General features: G+C 35.7%; 1 long non-coding RNA gene across 1 annotated transcript; it reads left to right on the top strand.

The window, feature by feature from the left end:
• Positions 1-278: 278 nt before the first annotated feature.
• LOC124973720 (uncharacterized) lies at positions 279-21359 on the top strand. Its single transcript, XR_007106697.1, has 6 exons — positions 279-622; positions 6585-6684; positions 9089-9169; positions 12327-12436; positions 14993-15151; positions 20504-21359. It is a non-coding gene; the product is annotated as an uncharacterized LOC124973720 (long non-coding RNA).
• The last annotated feature ends 15 nt before the right edge of the window (positions 21360-21374 follow it).

Genomic DNA, 21374 nt, shown 5'->3' with positions numbered 1-21374 from the left:
AGCTACAGACTTCGAGAAAACATTTACAAACGACATATTTGATCAAGAATGAGTACGTAGAATATATTAAGATCTCTCAAAACTCAACAGTATTTAGAAGCAAAAATATCCAATTAGGAAATGGGCAAAAGAGGTCGTAGAAGCAGACCCCTCCGGAGCTCCGCCCTCGGGGCTGGGCGGGCGCCGCGCAGGCTTTCTGCCCCTCCCGCGCTGGACGCGGGCGTGCGAGGCGGGCTTCGGAGTCCGCGCGTCTGGAATCTTGGTGACCGAGAGCGGTCACCCGCGAAATCCCGAGGGTGTTAACGCAGGTACACGGCGGCGGCGAGGAGGGGAGCGCCGCTAGACTCGGGCGCGCGAGCCCGGCGCGGCCCGCTGGGAGCACAGGGCCGCGGGCGCGAGCGCGCGGGTGGAGGACGCGTGGCCGGCCCGCTCGGAGCGGCGGAAGCGGCCGAGGTGCGGGGGCGGCCCGCCGTGACGCTGCGGCCCTTTGCGCCCTTCACTGGGGCGGCAGCGACTGGCGCTTCATCTGCTGCGAGAAAGAAGAGGTGGACCTGCAGGACCTGCCCAGCGCCACCATGGCCTGCCACCTGAACCCGCGCGTGTTCGTGGACGGCCTGTGCCGGTAAGGGCTGGGCCGGGCGGAGGGCGGACACCTGTTGCCCATAGGAAAAGACGCGGGTAGCAGCGCCGAGGTCGGGCCGCCGGCAGGGCGGGTGGCGACCCCAGGGACTAGCCTCCAAGGGTCCTTGCTCCTGGGGTGGAGCCCCGCCGCCCCGGTTCCCTGAGCGCCTGCCAGCCGCGCGCAGCACTCAGAGGGGTTTTGGAGGCTCTGCTGGGCCAGGGCTACCGGCTGCTTCCCAGGGACGCCCCTGGGTCTGGTTACTGGAGGGGAAGAATTAGCACCCCAATTGGCCAGGCAACCCCTGGGTCCCCCTGGGGCGTTAGCCACAGCCCTGCATTTACTCGGTATGGAAGGGGAGCACCTCATTCATAGGGAGGGGGAAATACGTTGAGGGGCAGTGTGACTCACTGTTCATAAACACGACAACGTCTGTGCGTGATTCCAAGAAAAGCCCGAGTTTGGGGGAGGCTCCATGGTTGCTCTTTATCCTGCGGTTCTTTGGCCAGTTTTGGTCGAATGGTGTTAGGAGGAAGGGGACCATTTTGAAAACCATTTTATGCCTTAATTTTAAAAATGAATGGTTATGTGCTATTGGAGGAGCGGAAAATATTTTTTTCTCCATCTGCTCAAATATAGGTCAACTTAAGTCTATATGTAGATAGCACAGTAAACATACTTGATATTAGGGAACTCGAAGGTTATTAATCTGTCTTTGATTGGCTTCTGTTGTACATCACATTTGTATTTTCCCTACCTTGAATTCTGGCCAGATAAACTCTTTTATGGTCTTGTTCTGTGTATTCCTTTCTTGCATCTCATTCCCGCTCTTTCTGGTTTCTAACTTCGTCCTACTTTTTTCTTTCTTTATCCCAACCCTTTTTATTTAATTTCCCACGAACATTTATTGAGCTCTTAGAACAGATTGCCCAATATGTACTCAGTTCTTAGGGAATTTACAGTTTGGTGGTTGTGACTGCGGTAGTGACTATGTTTAATGGTGAGTTGATGAGGAGTAGGACTCAGACTTTATCTTATGGGTATCTTCTGATGAGAATCAATTTATCTCATTAAGGATGAGAGAAAAAATGCTTGTAAAAGTGAACTGTTTTGCATAAATAAAATGAGTGGGAGGGGCAATAAAAATTAATAATGCCTGAACCATTTGGGAGGCCCTTTGTGTTTAATTTTACATTCTTGATTCTGAGAAAAAAACTGAGCAAGTTTAAAGGAAAGATCATTGTGAGAGGAGCAATTCAAGGAATATTTTGAAGGAGAAATGGCAAAACATGGCAACTAGAACCTAAGAGTGAGGGGAGGGTAGAAAGTGTCCACAATGGTGTACAGGTTTGAGTGTGAATCGTGGGCATTGGGAGGCTTCACTCACATTAATAGAAATAGGGGAACTGGTAATGGGAGTGGAAAGTGATGAGTTTAGTTACGTACATGTTGTTGACTCTTAAGTGGCAGTAGGACATTCAATTGGGAATATGGACTATATTTATATTATCATTAACAATTTTTAATAGTTTATATTTTTACTTTTTTCTAACATTCTCCTTGCATTATAAGTCTGTACTGTATAATCACTGAGGTAATTTTTTAAGGATTTTATGTTTGAGTAGACAGATTATCATTGTTCTGAGATATGCATGATCTTATATTTTGGTTTGGACTAAATTAGTTTGGGGTTATAATACACTGGTTATTAATAAAGAGGAGACTTGTTTTAACATTTGACTTAATGAAACAGAAATAGAAAGGAAAACTTTACATAGAAGTGATGTAATTGAGCAACTTGGGAGGCTGAGGAACGAGAATTGCAAGTTCAAGGTCAGCCTCAGCAACTAGTGAGACCCTGTCTCAAAGTAAAATATAATAAAAGGTACTGGGGGATGTAGCTAAGTAGTTAAGCATCTCCAGACACAATCCCCAGCTTTCACCCCCAAATAAGTAATGTAATTGAGTTGAATTGGTAAGTATGCTTTGAGTAATGACATTTATATAGGGTATTTGCAACGGTCATTTTGCAATTCGCTATACTGCTTTTGTATAAATACCAAAGAAAGATAATATAATTAAATATTTAGTCTACAAAATATTAATTGATGCTTTTTATAAATAACATTTTATTTCTTAAAATTATAACAACAAAATGAGCTCATTTAAAGGGCACTGAGATGTTAAGGAAATTATTTAATAGTCTTTTAATGTCTTTTAATAAATGTCTTTTTGACATTTCTTTGATGATTAAGTATTGTCTCGATCTCAAAATGAATTTGTTATCCAGGAATCAACTCCTTTTTTCAAAAAATAAAAATAAAAAACTCTTTCTAATGGTGGTATCATAGTCTTACCTTCCTTATTTTGGATATCCAGTTTTTGTAAACTTACCTCTTTCTGAAGTGACAGCATGTGTTTTTTCTTTCTTTATTTCTTTCTTTATTGTCTTTTTTTTTTTTTTTCGGTACTGGGAATTGAGCTCAGGGATGCTTTACCACTGAGCTACATACCCAGCCCTTATTATTTTTTGTTTTGAGACAGGGTCTTGCAGAGTTGCTTAGGACCTCACTAAGTTGCTGAGGTTGGCTTTGAACTAGCAATCCTCCTGCCTCAGCTGCTGGAATTACAGGCATGATCCAACATGCTTGGCTCATTTACTGATTTTTGTGACTGTTTTCAAGCTACCTGTAGTTTAATAATCAGCCCACAAAAATTTCAGAATATTTAACAACCTGTTCATTTACACCATTGATATTAACTTTCAGAGACACAGTGGGGCTGATCTTTTATCCACCTGCACTATCATTTATAAGCATAATTTTTCTGTTTTTTCACATATAATATATGCCTTATTGAGATTCATATACCATTATAATTCACATATGCACTTAAAGTATATAATTAGGTATATGCATGAAGTTTTGTAATCATCATCATAATCCATTTTAGAACATCTTTATGCCACAGAGAACCTCCATAGCCATTAGCATCATGCACCCTTTCTTCTAACCTTCTCATCCCATACCACTAATCTATATCCTCCCAAAGGCTTCTTACACCTCCTGCTGGTCAGTACCCTTTTCTGCCAGATTTGTTTGTTCACCACCAAAGATTCATTTTCTTTCTTTTTTTCTTTTTCTTTTGATACTGGGAATTGAACCCAGGAGTGCTGAACCACTGAGCCACATCCCAAGTCCTTTTAAATTATTATATTTAGAGATGGTCTTACTGAGTTGCTAAGTGCCTTGCTGTTCTGCTGAGGCTGGCTTTGAACTTCTGTTCTTCCTGCCTCAGCCTCCCAAGTTGCTATTACAGGTGTGATCTGCCCAGCAAGTTTTCCCTATTTTAATTGTCTTTTAGAAGGAATCATAAAATATGTATTATTTTATGAATAAGCATATACTTTTAGAAACAAGTTATATTGATCACTTTTTGTGTGCTAAATTCTTTCTAGAGGATAAACTCTTTTCACTAATATCTTTCCAGTCTTGGAATTCAGTCCAATCATGATGTGATCTGTTTAGAATTTAAAATTCTAAGTATATATCACTATAGTCCTATAGAATTAAAAGGATTGTAAGGGAATATTATGAACAACTATATGCTAAAATATTTTATAATTTCAATGAATAGCTATAAAGAGACAAATTACCAAAATGAGACAACATAAAATAGAAAATTTTACTAGACCTATATCAAGTAAGAACATTGAATTAGTCATTAAAAATTGCCTACCATAGACTGAGGGGCATAGTTCAGTGGTAGAGCTAGAGACTCCAGATTCAGGCCCCAGAACTGCAAAAGCAAAACCAAATACATCTTCCCCTGAAGAGAATTCCAGACCCAGATGGCTTCATTTGTGAATTCTGCCCAACATTTAATGAAGAAATAATACCAATCCTATACAAATACTTTCAAAACATAAAAGAAAACAGAACAATTTTCAGCTCATTGTGTGAAATCAGATATCAAAGCCAGAGAAAAACATCCTAAGAAAACTACAGTTAAAAATTTCTCACAAACTTAGATGCAAGAATTCTTAATGATATTAGCAAATTGAGTCCAGGAACATATAGAAAGTTTTTTCAGCATGACTAACAGGGATTTAGCTCAGAAATGCAAGATTGGTTTTCTGTTCTGAAGTCAATTAATATAATATAATATACCATAATTAATAAATAGAGGAAAATCCAAATTATGATTACTACAATGGGTGAAGAGAAGATAATTGACAAAATCTAGCACTCATTCATTATAAAAACTCTCAGGAAACTGCACAAAGAAGGGAGGTTCCTCATCCTAAAGAACAGCTATAAAAACACTTGTAACTGATATCATACTTAATATTGAAATATTGCATGCTTCCCACCCCATTCTTGGAATGAAGCAAGAATATTTGCCCTTTCCACTTCTGCTCAATGTTGTACTAATTCTAACTGCAGTGGCAGCTAATAAAAAGAAAGAAAACAGGGCTGGAAATGTGACTCTATGGCACTTGTCTAGCATGTGTGAGGCCCTGTGTTTGATCCCCAAACTGCAAAAAGAAAAAAATGAAAGAAAGAAAACATTCAGATTGGAAAGGAGTAAGAAAAACTATATTTACAGACAACATGATCTCATAGAAAATCCTAAGGAATCTATACTAAAACTAATAATTGACTTTTTCACCTTTGGAAATAGACCAGACTTGGGGGGGGGGGACCAAACAAATAATTGAGGTTAGCAGCATCACAGGACACAGAAATAGACAAATCAATTACAATTACAAAATTAGGTACAAATCAACTATACTTCTGTATATTAGCAAGAAACAGTCTAAAAATAAAATAATTCCATTCACTATAACATCCAATGGAATAAAATCTTAAGAATAAGTTTGGCAAGAACTCTCAAACAAAGTAATGTACAGAGAAATGAGCATACTTATTTGCATTCTTCTTCTTTTTTTTTTTTTTTTTTTTTTTTTTTGGTACTAGGGATTGAACCCAGAGGTGCTTAACCACTGAGCACTAGCCCTTTTCCTAGCCCTTTTTATTTTGAGATAGGGTCTCAGTAGGTTGCTTACAGCCTTGCTGAGTTGCTGAGGCTGGTTTCAAAGTCATCCTGCTTTATCATCCTGAACCACTGGGGTTACAGGCATGCGCCACCATGCCCAGCTATACTTGCATTCTTAATTTAGCTTTGCCTCTGAATAACTGCACACAATTCATACAAACTTCTGAACTTTGTTTCCCTTATCTTTAAATTGAGAATTCTACTGTAGTATTACTTGCCTTACAGGCTGTTATGAACTTTAAAACAAAATTAAAGTATAAAGCATCATACAGTGAATAATTATACTAAATATCGCCCCCAGGAGCTGTTTGCCTTCCCAGGTGTCTGGTTGAAGTAGTATGAAACACATTCAGGAACCTTGGCAGTTTTGTCACATGGTACAGGGTTGCCTGTTCTGTCTTTCTGCAGAAGAGCAGGAGCCATCATTTTAGATCCAGATAGTTGAGATTGTGTTTAGATTTCCAATTGGATCACTCAGTTTTACCCTGAAATCACCAACAAGACGTTTATTTTTCTTGCCATGATTTACTCACTTTGTAAAAGGTTCCAATTTTCACTTGTCACTTTGAAATAGCATACCCTGACCCTTCTTCATGTTATAAAGTTTAGGAGGAGTTTTTGTTACAGCATATTGAATAACTGAATTGTTTTTCAGTACTAGGGATTGAACCCAAAGTACTTTACCACTAAGCTACATCCCCAGCCCTTTGTATCTTTTTTATTTTTTATTTTAAGTTACCTAGGCTGGCTTGGATCTTGTGATCCTCCTGTCTTAGGCGTCCTGAGTCATTGGAATGGGGACATGAGCCATTGTGACTGAACCCAATATTCTTTAAAGCTGTCATTTTTTAGTATTTCAGTGTGTACCATTGAATTCAACTTTCTTTTCCTTAATTCTCCTCTTAAGGCTTTACAGTAGCCAACTCCTTTTTCTGATGAAATTGAAGTTTACTTTAGTAAGCCCTATGTCAGGGTAACTATGGAAGAAGCCAGCAAAGGAACACCTTGTAAGTAGATACCTAATTATTTTGTTGTGTTACTAATTTTTAACATTCTGTTGTATTTATCAAATGCATACCTACTCTCCATATACTTCCCTCAAGTTTACTTATAAATGTAGTGAAAGTCATTTAGGCAACTATTCTTACTTTTCCATAAATTAGTAGAGAGGAAATTCCTCCTATTTGCCTTAATGTTCAATTTGGGAGGGTAATTCCAGGCTATAAAATTTTATATTTTTCCTTAGGATGATGCACTTGTTTCTTGACCTATTGTCATATCTGTGAGATATAATGAAACATAGACAATAAGTTATTAGCTTGTTTTACTAATTTGTGGTCCTAAGAATCAAACCCAGGGCCTTGTACATGTTAGGCAAATGCTCTACCTACTGAGCTACACCCACAGTCCCATGATCTTGTCTATTTTTATAAAGATTCAGATAATATCTCAATCTCTCATATTTTTCATATCATTCAGAATTTTCCTCACGATCTTCCCTCATTGTGTCTGTCAGATATGATGCTGATTGATAGAGGACAAATTATCCCAAGTTGGGGGATATTTATCACTTAATTTTATCCTTAGTAGTAGTATAATTTTCCAGGTTTCATTTTTTTCCTTTTTGGTACTGGGATTTGAACCCTGGGGGTTCATATCCTCAGTCCTTTTTAAAATTTTTGTTTTAAGACAGAGTCCCACTGAGTTGCTGAAAGCCTTATTAAATTGCCGAAGCTAGTTTCAAACTGGCAGTCCTCCTGTCTCAGCCTTCCATGTCACTGGGATTGTAGGTATTGCATCACCAATCCTGGCAAGATTGCTTTAATATTTTTAAAGCTCATGCTCTTTATTTGTGGGCTTAATTTATATCATTGTTTAATAATTTTTACCACATAAATTTTTTAAAAAGATTTTTTGTAGTTACAGATGGACAGCATGCCTTTGATTTATTTGTTTATTTTTATGCAGTGTTAAGGATTGAACCCATTGCCTCACTTGTGCCAGGCAAGTGCTCTGCCACTGAGCTACAACCCCAGCCCAACCACGTAAATTATTAATATGTGTTCTGGATACTCCTCCTGTTTGAGGCAATTGGTTTTAGGAATCTTCATAAATAGAAACTTCCATGAGCACTCTTTATGAGTACAAAGTCATTTAGGCAACTATTATTACTCTCCTGTAAATTATTCTTTTTTTCCAGTCCTTTTCTATTTCTTCTACTCACAATGGTAAATGCTCTCTCTACTCTGTAAATACAGGGCTTGACTTAGACCAGAGAATAAGAGGCCATGATAGCCACAAATATTCCCTGTATACTTATGATACCATTCTTAGAGATCAGGATTGGGTCCTTGTCCCCTGGTGTTGAAGATTAAATACCTGAGAAACACCAAGGCAAGCATAGAAAGCAAGTTTTATTTAAGAAAGAGACAGAGATACCATACTTCTCTGGAAAGAAGAGGGACCCAGAGCTGGATGCCCATGGAAGTGGGTGTGTCTTGCTCTTTTATAGACCCCAGAATCCCATGCTTTCTCTTTTCTTCTTTTTTTCTTCTCCAGAGGGCAGGAAGGTGCGACCCAGGGGCTAATCATTAATAACTCTTTGTGCCAGGAAGTGAGATCCGAAGGTTACGTGTTAGTGATACTATGAAAATCCTCAAACTGAGTGGCAAGAAATATATACACAGTGGAGATGCATATATATTTCCTTTTTAATATTCTGTCTTCCTTGTTTATTGTCTTTGGCTCATTACATGTCTTTTTTTTCCCCCCAGAAAGTGAACAAATTTCAGTTTGATGTTTTATAACAAAAGTTCATCATTAGTTCTTTGTTAAATAATCTTGTCAAAAATAAGATACATTTCTGCCTTCCAGGCTTCAGTGTCCACATGAAGGTGGATATTTTTATAGTTTATTAACCAGAAAATTGCTTAAAAATTCCCTTTATATATTTTCTTTTAAAAATTTATGTTATTGGAACATCATTGGTTTTCTTGATCCTGGAAAAGAATGGAACAGTTATAGAAGTAAATGACAGAAATAATATTGTACTGATGTGCATTAAAATGTAATGAATGTGACTAGGCCAAGAAATGGAGGAAAGTACTCTGTGGACCTCAGGATGAAATTCCGATCATGTAACACTGATTCATGTCCAAAAGACTTTCCAGAGAAGCAGTGGTCTGACTTAGATGGGAAACATTTCAAACATCAGTGGTCTTCAACATCAGTGGTCTTTCCCCTAATGGGAGGTGGCTTCCAATGTACAGTGGGAGCAAGTAATTATAATATCTTCGATGTAAATTTTTTTGATACCTAAGAACACATGGCTTTATTATTTTATACCCCGAACTGACTCTTTTTTTAATTTTTACAGTTGCCATAAAAGATCTTTGTAAACTCTATTTTCAGGTTGCCAGAACTACTAACTTCTACCAGTTGAAGGACAGGGTTGCTGAAACCAGTGACATCTGTGTTCAAGGCCTATGTCGGGTAAATAAACTAGAAGTTTATATATATATATATATATATAGAAGTTTATGTATATACAACATGATTTAGTTACAATAGTTCATTTCTCTTTCTCTAACCAGATATTCCTTGTGTGGCTTCCTGGTACATTCTCGTGACTTCCAATAAATTAATTTTTATATCATGTTATCTATTGGAATGTGATTAAATTTGTTACTAGGCCATTCTCTGTCATTTAATAATGACTCATAAAGCACTGTTTGCTGATTTTGTTTTGCTTATGCAATTCAGAATCAAGATGAAGATGGTCTGAGCTCCCTAAAAAGGTAGAAACTGCTTTTGCTACTTTGATTGTGACCTGCTATGGTGACATTTAACTAACACCTTTGTTAAAATTCTCTCTCTAACCCTCTATTTCTCATTTCTTATGTACATACAAGGAGTATCTTAATTGTACTAATTGTGTTTTGAAGCAGTCTGGCTGTGATCATGTGTTAAACTCCAAGGTCAAGAGAGACAAACATGGAGTGTGTGGTGGAGATAACTCTTCCTGCAGGACAATGGCAGGTGTCTTCAGCAGTGCCCATTATGTTCAACTGTGTATTTGCTTCTAGATTTCCCTTTTATTTAATGTAATAGTAGAGTACATGATGAAGGTATAATAGTAACACTTTGCTATTGTTTTGTGTGCTCTATACCCTCAGTTCAAAATGATTATGAAAGAAATACTTCTTAAATATAAAAATTATCTTATACGAAATGCACTTTTAAATTAATGAATTCACCCTCCCAAGACAAATCTAATTATTAAAAATATAATTGGTGCATTTTGAGAATAAGAGTAAATTCAGTGTTATTTGACCAAGATGTGTAAATAGATTCCTAGAGATTGAATGTTCCTGTAATCTAAAATGTATATATTTATGATATTTTTTTCAGGAAACTTGCTTTAAATTATTATCATTTGAACCACTCTTTTTTTTTTTTTTTTGTCTGACCTGGTCTAGCTGTTGTGTTTGTTATTAATATTGAAAATTTTGATTGAAGGCAAAGAATAAAACCATTAACTTAAATAGTGGATCATAAGTATCATCACATTTGATTTTTCAAGCAGTATCTGAATTACAGATATTAATAATTGGTATTTGGTCTTGATTTCACTTTTACTCAAAATGGCTGTGAGAATATCTCAGATATTTTCCAAATTTTCTGGACAAACTTTTTTTTTCTTTTTTATGAAATAAAAGCAGACCATTAAGACTTTCCTTGCATAGCATAGTACAAGTGTGTTATTTATAGCTATGTTTTTCAGCATCATATTGTGTTCATATGTGTTTGAACATGTGTTAGATTATTATGAATTATCTCAATTAAAGAGGTATAACTTAAAACTCAAAGATTATATTTTTACCTATAAAGTTAGTGTAGAACACTTCATACTCTTCCAGGCTGGTGGTACTTATTAGATGATTTGACATACTATTTTTCTAGTTTTTTTTATTCATTATTTCATGAAAGCCACACACATTTGATCTCCTATGATCAATGACTCATACTTATCACAGTCTGTTGAAAAGTATATTTTTTGAGGAGAAAAACATATTTCAAATTAGGATTAAATAGCTAACCTTGCAAAAACTGTACTGTTAATTAATTGATTTGTAAATGGAGAAAAGTGTTGAAGTCATTTTCAGTACCTTAAATGGCATTAGCCACATTTCTGTTCCCTGGTGCTCACTTTTTCTTGTTGCCTTTACAATGTGTCAGGCTAGCTTTCTTGAAAAACTCTAGCAGATAGAGTGAAAGTAGTGAACAAGAATATTTTATAGTGAAGAGAAGGTGAGTTGAAATCATTCTTTAAGGCTGATAACCTACAACTAATATGTAAGTATACTGTATGCAGACTCTTCCTACCATTTATCACATTATATTTAAAATGGGATGCCTTAAAGAGATAGAAAAAGGCACTGCAAGTATATCAGGATCACAAATGTATGCTTTTATAAAACTTCTTAAGTGTATCCAATGTTTTAAAATTTAGTGCATGAGAAGTATTGCAGTTTCTCTCACTTGTTTCTTAAGTAGGGGGAAATCATAATAAGAAAGGACAAGAAAAACTTAGATTAGCATAACTAGAACATAATCAATTGTATACTTCCCCGAGAGTATTTGGATAACTATGTAACATGAATGTTTCAGTGTCAGGAACAGAATGTTTCTGAGTTTCTGTTTCTTGTTTAATGTATATTTAATATAGTATTTCCCCTTTTTTATTGAATTTGATCTCATAAAATAGAGGTATTACTTTTATTTAATTTCAGTAAACTTTTAATTTTTCTTATAGCTAGTTTATTAATAGACTTCTAAGAGCAATGTAAAATTGAGGGAGGGTAGATAAAAGGATTCCAGATTGTTGGGGGTAAATAAATATAGGGATTCCAGGTTATACTACAAACTAAAAGCTTATGAAATAACTTGAGCTTTTCTTTATTAATATTATTATTTCTCAGCAATGAAATTTACTACTTACTGTCTTTTCACATTTACTTCTTACTATCTGTTCACATGCAAAGACCAATTGTATTGATATCTCCTGGATTTGTGAATAGCACTTGAAAGTTCATATTTTTCCCAATAGAAAAACTAAATGCATTAGTCAAACTTTAATATGCTAATTAAGCACTTAAGGTGCTAACATACTAATTTTATTCTGTTCTATGTTAAGAATTGTATGCTGGATGTGGAGTTGTATACTTGTAATTCCAGTGACAGGGGAGATTGAGGCAAGATTTCAGGTCAGTTTCAGCAACTTAGAACCTGTCTCAAAATAAAGAATAAAAAGGGTTGAGGATGTAATTTAGAGAGTCCCTGTGTTCAATCCTTACTACTGAAAATAATAATGATGATAATAAAAGGAAGAAAAAACAGAACTTTAAAAATAAAAAATTAGGAAGAGTTTACACATTAAGAATCTGAAACTCTATGTGCTTCTAGACGACAGCTGCTTTTTTCCTATCCTTAGTAACTTATTAAGGTATTGGTTCAAAAGGAATAACCAGTTTCATTTTTTAAAGGTAAAATGAAATTAGAACTGACTGTACCATTCATTTAGCAGTAAGTAATATCCTCTAGGACACCTGCTCTTGTGAAATTGAACATGTATAACTTTATATTGCAGATTACAATGTTGTTGTAAAGATTCCCACAGGAGCAACAAACATTGAAATTCTTCAGCACAGCTATTCTGGAAAAACCATAAAATGACAGTCACCTTGGTAAACATTGTTGGTAAGCAGCAGCCAATATGTGGTTTGTGTGCGATTTCATGGAGGTCTGAGGTTGGTGTGAATTCCCGGAAGGCAACAAGAATCCCTGGAGCAAACACAGTTTCAGTTCCTACTAAGCTTAGGTCCTCTGACTCTGTACATATGTTCTTTTTAAGCTACACAAAATACATCCTTTTCGAAAGAAACACTGAACAAAATTCTGAAATTTTTTTTTCTTCATAAGAATATTTTAGATAACCGAATGTATGTTCACTTAAATACCTGTGTATTTAGAATACAGTTCTCCTCCCTTTAGCTAATTAAAATTATGCAACTTCTTGGCATTTATATTTGGAAATTAGCTTTAAAATTTAGATAATTTTGCTTAGACACATGAAAAGAATATTTTACAAAACTTTTGCATTTGAGAAACATCTTAAAAGTTGACTTACCAACAATTTACCATACTGGAATAGGTGGTGATGTTCAGCTGATATTGAGGAATTATCTACTTCACATTAATAAAATATGAAATATTGGCCCAGATAATTAATCTTATAACGGGGAATGTGAATCTGGTATGAATAGCTTATTTCAAGAATTATATTTGTCATTACCAAAGTCAGATGTAAAGGGATCAACCACATAATGGATACAGGGAATCTTTTTGGGGTTATAGAAAAGTTTTAGAACTAGATTAAGGTGGTGGTCGCACATTATGAATGTATTAAATGCTATTGAAGTGTTCATTTAAAGTTATTAATTCTGTGTTTTCTGAATTTCATCTTAATAAATGCAAATGATTAATTTTCCCAGAGAATAAAATTTAAATATTTTGATATATTATCCTTTTATGTTTATTTGAAATTCTTTTTCTTCTGCTAAAAATATTAACCTGTGTGCGTAGACACAGAAAAATGCTAGAGTATATGTAGATAAATAATCCAGTAGGTCTCTCTAAGGTTCCAAGTCTACATATCTGTATCTTCATGGGAATGGACCACAGGTTCTGCCCAAGGTTAAAAAATTAGAAATTTTCATCTATAAAGTATCATCCTTTCTAAGAGAACTACAAATGTAAATGTTAAAGTTTAATTTGAAATGAGCCAAACAAACAATTTCACTAGAAGGAATTTTTAAAATGTTTATGAAATTTTGTAACTAAAAGTAACAAAATATGTAGAATTTTTTTCACAAATCCTGTTTCCCTTAGAGTTAATGTAACAGATGGTTCTTTAAATAGGCCTGTCTACATTTAATTAAGTGCAGATTCCTACACAGAGGAATTTCTGTTTCAGAGAATAAATTTAGAATATTATTTGTTCTTCACTGAACTCAGTATAATATATAAAGGCAGTTTAACTAGTTCACATATACACAGAAACATGTAACTGATTTTGCAATGATCCCTTCAAGATTGCTTTTTCAGAGGGGCATTGCATTTATTATGAAGTTTAGCATTTATTATGAAGTATGTCAACTTTGTGCTTTTGGTGCAGTTCCCTGCATGTCAAACACATTTTTCCCCAAAAGGTTATTGTTTCACTGAGAAGTACAATACTAGTAAAACAACAAGAGAAGCACTTGATTATTACAGAGTTTTATTATTGTAAAGTTTTAAATGTTACATATTCTCTTGGAAATTAAAAATAAATAGCATAGATTTTACCCTTTACACATTTTGTAAACATTTTCCAAATTTGATCCTGATGAAGGGCCTGTTAAGGCAGAAATTTGTATTGACTTATTATGCAATTTAGGAAACAGAGCTAGAAGTTGGTCTAACATCACAAATCAACTAATTGAGACAACTTGAACTTAACCCACTGTTTGAATACTAAATTCTTTTGTCTTTTTACTACCACACTATTGTGGACACCATGCAATTTTATATTTAAAAAGCAACAAATTAAGAATATATACTATACTGTACTTTTGCATGCATGTATTTGATAGGCTTATCTTATTACCTATCAATGGGAAAGAGAGAACAAGAAAAGGCATGAATAGAGAAGGAGATAGGAGTATTAATCTGAAAAGATGACATTCACATATATTTCAACAGGGATAGAGTGCCTCCACAAAAAGATCGAGACAGGTGCATAGAGAGCATTGTAGTCATTGCATATCCTTTTAGAATACTGACCCTAGTTTTTAAGCTTTGTGTATTTTTTTCCAAGACAAGTATAAATGCAGTCTTGCCACAGTCTTCTTTTTGTTTCCTTCTGTTGATGACCGAGATTGGTTTAGCTGATGTGTCTGGTAGGGGCATGATTTCTTTCTGCCTGGCCACTTTGTGTAGGTTGCTCCTGAGACTCTGTACCCCTTTCAGACAGAAAAGTGTAGGGTGAATTTATTCTAATATCTTTGGTTGATGTGCTGAAATTCCCCTACTTATAGAATTGATACCACACTGTTGCAAAGTAAGGTTTATTTCTTTAATATTATTCTTAATACCAATTTAAAATTTTATTCTTTAAATTCGATACAGGAATTTAATTTAAACAGTTAAAAAAGCTTTTTCTGTACTGTTGACTTTCTTTATGGTTTGATGAGCAATATATTTGTTCTTTTATAGCCCTTTCTGATTCCCAAGGGAATTTTATTTTAAATGGAAGTTTTGTTGTATGTTAAAAAGAGAAATAAACATACAAGGAGCTCTTTTTGAATATAGTGGATCAAACAATTCAATTTAAAGAATTAACAATACTGATTGGAAGAAGAACTTGTTTTACAGGTAACTCTTTGGTGGTAAGACTTTGCTTTAATCATTTTAGTGAACTATAGTGGTTAAGTACTTAGTGTTCATTATTAAACGTAGAAATTATGTCTGAAGGACGTATGTTTTATAAATTGATTGTATGTTCCTTTGTATCTTTTTTGAGGTTCTATGTGTGGGTAATTTATACAACCCTGATGTATGATATTCCTTCCACGTTCCTGTGGAGGATAGAAGTGACCTGTTCACATGGGATGCACATGGACCACGACAAGACTGTACCAAAATGTGTCAGTTTTAAAAAGAGATGTTGGTTTAACTGCATGCTGTTATCATTCAGTCCCTTTGAGTCAGGCTGCTATGGAATCCTCCTCCTTTCCATATGACACAGACATACAAAAGTGTAGTTTTATTTTCTCCTTACTTTTCCCTCTCTTCGTGTTTCTTACTTAAGAGCCCCCACTTAAAACTACCCTTTTCAACTGTTCTGGTACATTCTCACATTCTTATTGTCATTCTCTTTATCTCTCTCTCTCTCTTACTTATTTTTTTTTGCAGTTGCAGACATTTTCTCTTACTTACATCCCTCTTCCTAGTGAAATAACTACCTTCTCATCCACTCTCCTCCACACACTTGTTCTTAGCAACCTGTCTCCCTCTTTCTGTGTTGAGATTTCAAACATTCTGTCATTCTTTCATTTGCCTTCCATGGTTATGTACTGGTGGCATGAATGACTGAAAGGAGCAGAGAAGAAATGGAAGAGAAATTTATAGTTGGGATAGCAAATGGGAAGACTAGAGTCTTTGTGTAGTGTGTAATTATGGATGCTTAGTTGTGCAATACATGTTCAATGAAGGACATTTATTGAGGGGTTGCTTTGTTTTAGGTTATTAATGAGACCCCAGGTCTGCATTCAGGTTTTAAAGTCTAGGGGATGCAACAGAAGCATGAATAGAAATCATAATGTTAAATAGTAGTATAATAGTAATAAAATGGTAAATGCAATACCTTATCTCTGTGTGTATCAGAGATGATCAGAGAAAGAAGGTGTGAGTAGATTGAAGCTGAGGTATAGAGAAGATGTATGGAATGGAGAAGTCGTTTTCATGGAGAATAGAGAGAAAGCTTAAGAATAGGGGAAAACAGTGGTCAGAGGAAAGGAAGCCTAGAGCAGTATGGAGATGATCCTATAGGAGGAAGCAGGTGACCAGAGGCAGTGGCTACAGATGATAAGAATGTGAGGGACAATCTAGTTAACTGATGTGACCAGGTTCTACAGGAACTGTGCTGCTTCATTCAGGAAGAGGCCCACCTGCAGTCCTGTTGCTTTGGGACAGTGATGCACAGAGTGATTGCATGGGAAAAGGCATTCCTGAAACTGCTTGGGCAGTGTCTCCAAGAAGGGCTGTGGTAGTGGGTGACTACCAGGTCGGCTGGAATAAATGCTAAAGTAGAACCAGAGGCTTTGGTAATGCAGAAGGAAGAACTAACTTGGTGGAAAGGCCCTGGGTGTACTTCATTGAAGAATATTGGAATTTGGGGAGTATGGGGACCTAGGAGGACAAAGCCAAGCAACAGGTGAATAACGGCACATTCCTAAGTGCAGTGTACACACCAAATACATAATAATATGATTCTTGGAGTTTGTGAAATATATAGTGAGAAGTGGTGGGGGTGTCCAGACCAGGAGAGACCCCTTAAAGAATCACGTGCAAGAGAAAAGAACTAGTAATTCTTTTCCCACACAGTACGCTGTGAGTATATTCCTTTTTTGTACACTTTTGGTTTCTCTCAAGATGCATTTCCTCAGTTTTGTTTTCTTGTTTGTTTTTCTGCATATTGAAAGTTATCAGTCCTCAAGATTTTTGTCAGTACTGTACATTTTCTTAGTATTGCAAGCCTGTTTGATAGCTTTAAATTTCCTTCATTTTTTCATCTTTGTCCATGACCCTCATTTCTCTTGCACTGATTTGTTTGTGTTGATTTTTGGGCTTGTTATGTGACCATCACCTCCAGATGTCCCTCATTTATTATCCTGGCAATTCCCTTCAACTTTCTCTTAGGCTGGATTCCTTGTTTTCTGTTTTGTGTGTTCCTCTTTCTGGTTTCCTTCCCTCATTAGGTGGACATGCTCCTCAGTAATTTACTGAGAAGGAAAGGTAACTGTAGAGGTTTCCATCCCTGAAAGTTGTTTCATTCCATTCTCATTCTTGCCAGATACTTTCATACAAATTCTAAAATATGTGATTTCCCTTTAGAATTTGGAAATGCTTGTTTTATGGCTGTTTCCTCAGCTTATTTTTCAATTTCCTGTGCTTGTATGTGGCATTTTCTGTTCTGGAAGTTTTGTGGATCCCTTCATGCTAATACCTTGATGCTGATGTTTCATTTCATTTTATTTTTTCTTTATTTTCCTAAGAAATTAGGTTGTCATTTCAACTTGGAAACACTGATTCTTTGTCTTGAGAAATTTAGTTGCATTCATTAATTTTAAAATTAAAATTTTAAAATTAAAATTCATTTAATTTTTTATTTTTATTTTTATTTATTTATTTTTTTGCAGTTCTGGGTATTCAACGCAAGGCCTTGTGCTTGGGAGGCAAGTACTCTACCAACTGAGCCATATCCCCAGCCCCATTAATGTTTTTGATAATTTCCTCTCACTCATTTTTCTCTTATGTTTCTGAAAGTTTTATTATTTGAGTATTCAACCTCTTAAACTGAGCACTTAATTTCTCATTTAGTATGTACATTTCACTGTTTTCATGTTTCTTCTCATAATGTCTTGCTTTTATTTCATGGGTACAATATCTTCTTTTAGGCCTCTGAGTGTAAGTGTAGTCTTGAGTTTTCGTCTGCTCTGATATACTAGTTTCATCCTAGTCCTATTTTGTTTTTATTTCTTTTGTCCTCTTTTGTTAGTAGCTTTCCAGAATTTCCAATGATCATTTGTTGATTGTTCATATTTAAGAAGGACTGAGATGCTGATTGGAAGTTCTTTGTGGGGCAGACGAGTCAACCAGAGGCTTTGTTCTAGGGTAGCTGGATTGTTGAGCGGCCCTTTTGTTTGTCAGTGGGGTGAAGAACCAAATGTCCTTGTCAGTTGATCCTTTTTCTTGGTTAAATGGTCACCCAAGAGAGGAATTCCCTCATCTTCTGACAGTCGTGATGGGGGGAAACAATAGAAGTCATCTTTGGGTCACAGCAGGTGGTGAGTCAGGCTGGAATCTGTTCTTTCATTATGGAGACTCACTTCATTACCCCATTTCAATCTGCTGTGCTATCACTTCCCTGAATTATGTCCCATTCCTTCAAGTTCTCCTCTCCTAGAACTATGCTGTCCACCTGTGGCTAGTCCATGTGCTATAAGTGTGAATAGTCACTGGATTTGGAAACTTAATATGAAAAAAAGAATGCAAACATATTATGGATAATTTTTACATTGGTGCCATATTAAAGTGGTTCTATTCCAGATAATTTGGTTAAATACAAATGCTATTGAAATTAATATCACCTGTTACTATTTTTTAATGTGACCACTAGAAATGCCAAGTAACTCAGGTGGCTTACTTTCTGCTGCTCTTGGCTAGAAGGGTTGTTGACTTAACTGTTCTTCATAAATACCTTTCAATCTAGTTTCCATTTTTTAGATCTACCTCTCACAACTTTCACCTCTTCAGACAAATCTGGTGTCTTTTGATTCCTGGACTTCTCTTGGATTTTGTGGCATGGATTTTGTTTTTTAATTCACTCTCTACCTTCACAGGTTTAGGGTTCATCTTCCTTGACTGTCAAAAGTCTATTCCAGGACTGGGGCTGGGGCTGGGGTTCAGTGGCAGAGCACTTGCCTAGCACATGTGGGGCACTGGGTTCTATCCTTAGCACCACATAAAAATAAACAAATAAAATAAAGGCATTCTGTTCATCTACAGTACAAAAAAATTTAAAAATACATATTCCAATCTTCTTTTCATATTAAAAAATTCTTTCTCTTGCCTACTGTATTTCCTTTTATCCCTGTTCTTTTAGACATATGCCTTTTCAAAAAATTTTTATTTTAATGGGTCTTTAGGAAAGATCAGAGATAGTCAACTGATAGTACATAGTTGAGCTTTATAAACAGAAAATTGGTCATGTCACAGACTACTTAAATTCTTTACTGTCTCTTCATTGCAGAAAATGTAAATTTAGATTATTCTGACTACTTATAACCATTTCTCTGAGTTTACTTTTGCTGTTATGCTGCACACAACCAGCTGTCAAATCTCAGTGGCTTAGAACAAAAGTTTATTGACTGCCCATATCATGCTTTGCTGCTAATTTGTTAGGGCTCTACTCTAACTTCTTTTCCGTATCATGTCATTTTTAAAAAATTGATGGACTTTACTTTTTAGAGCATCTTCAGGTTTACTGAAAAACCTTGAATGAAAAGTACAGAAATGCTGAACATTCTGCCTTCTTCCTTCCCTCTATGTTTCCCCATGCACATCCCTTACCCACTCCCTCTGTTTTCATCTTGCATTAGTTTGGCACATGTGTGTAATTGATGAGCCAATTTTTATGCATTATTATCAACTAAAGTCTATAGTTTATATTAGGATTCTTTGTGCTGTATATGTTTACGGTGATGTTATCACCCAGAGAAGTTTCCCTGCCCTGAGAATCCCCTGTGCTCACCTTCTCATCCTGCCTCCCTCCCCTGCAATCTGTGACACCACTGATCTTTTTATTGTCTTTTATTTAGTTTTTTTAAATCAGTATTCCAGGAGTTGTGGAGGAGGGTAAAGGTCTAGAGAATCTTATTGTGTAAACAACTTTGGCCACCACCTTATTGACAGAGAATGTCAAGAGCTTCCTGGAATGATTCTAGAGAACTGCAGTGAATTTTCCTGTCCCATTTGGGCTGCTAGTGAGTGGAGTGAGGTAACATTAAAAACATGAGGCTTAGAACTGTTATAACATTGTGTTAGGAAACTGCATCAAAGACTTTATAAAATTCACACATTTAACTTTATCATTTAAAAATAATTTTTTTATAAAGGCAGTAAAAGTTTTCAAAATGGCTATCCTTAATGTATTTATAGTTATCAAGTTAGCAATAACATTTGCTAATGTTTATAACTATTTTTATAAGTGCAGTAACTTGGAATTTAACCTTCTTCTAAGGTTAGTTTTGTATCTTTGTTCCTAGGACCAGTGGACATTTCAGTGACACTTGGGCCACAGAAGTTAGGGGTGGCAGTTTTGCCAAGTGACTGTCTGTAAAGGATTGGGGTTATAATGCACTTAGGAATGGTCTTACTGCTGTGATTTATCATGCAAATTGATCATTGCATCATTTTGTAATGCATCCTGTTGTCTTCTTACAGTGTCTTGTTACATATGGAAAAGGATCAAAGCAGTGGCAAGTTTGTTGTCAATTGAATGAAGATCACTTGAGTGATGGCTTCTGTAATCCAAGTACCAAACCTATATCTCTAAGACCACGTGAGTTTCATGCATGTGCTCCTTGGAAAGTAGGATCATGGAGGTCTGTGAGTATATTTAAAATTTTGACATTACTGCTGTGGTAAATATTTTAGCTTTGCTTTTGGATTCATTTTAGTTACTCAAAGGCTGTAAATCTTATGTTTTATCATATTTGATCAAACTATAAATATTTTCATGTTCTGTGTCTACATTGGTATCTTTACTATATTTAGAATAGGCATTGTTTAGAAGTTCTGCCGACCAGGCAGCTGGAAATCTGCAAGATGAGCAGTGATCACACTAGACGAGTGTGGGTAGCGTATTGTCCTGTGAAGATTGCCAGAGCTGATGGAAGCCTTTTCACCTCTCCCTTCTTTATCTCTTTGAAATGTACTTAATGTATTAAGTGAGATACACCAGGTGGAGTTTGAAAGTATATTGTTTCTATAATTGTATTGACTTTGCCTCCAAAATATCAGGCATTTACTGATAATTTTACATGATGATTTTTAAAGCTATATTAATAATATACATTTCATTAACTTCAGTATTTAGTAATGTCTACATAATATATTTAAATAAGTATGCATGTTGATTGAATTTATTAATTTTAGATTTTTGAATGTGGCATAAAGGGCTTGTACAAAAGATGTACTGAAAGCATATTATTACCTATATATTTGTTAAGAAAATTGCAGTTTATGTAATTTTTTAAAAGCAATGTTTTTTTGATATCTTTTTATCTTTATCTTTCAATGCACAGCTACCTGC

The sequence above is a fragment of the Sciurus carolinensis genome, unplaced genomic scaffold (genome assembly GCF_902686445.1).
Source record: "Sciurus carolinensis unplaced genomic scaffold, mSciCar1.2, whole genome shotgun sequence".
Taxonomy (NCBI): domain Eukaryota; kingdom Metazoa; phylum Chordata; class Mammalia; order Rodentia; family Sciuridae; genus Sciurus; species Sciurus carolinensis.
Note: the sequence above shows the minus strand (reverse complement) of the source record. Positions and strands in the feature narration are given on the sequence as shown.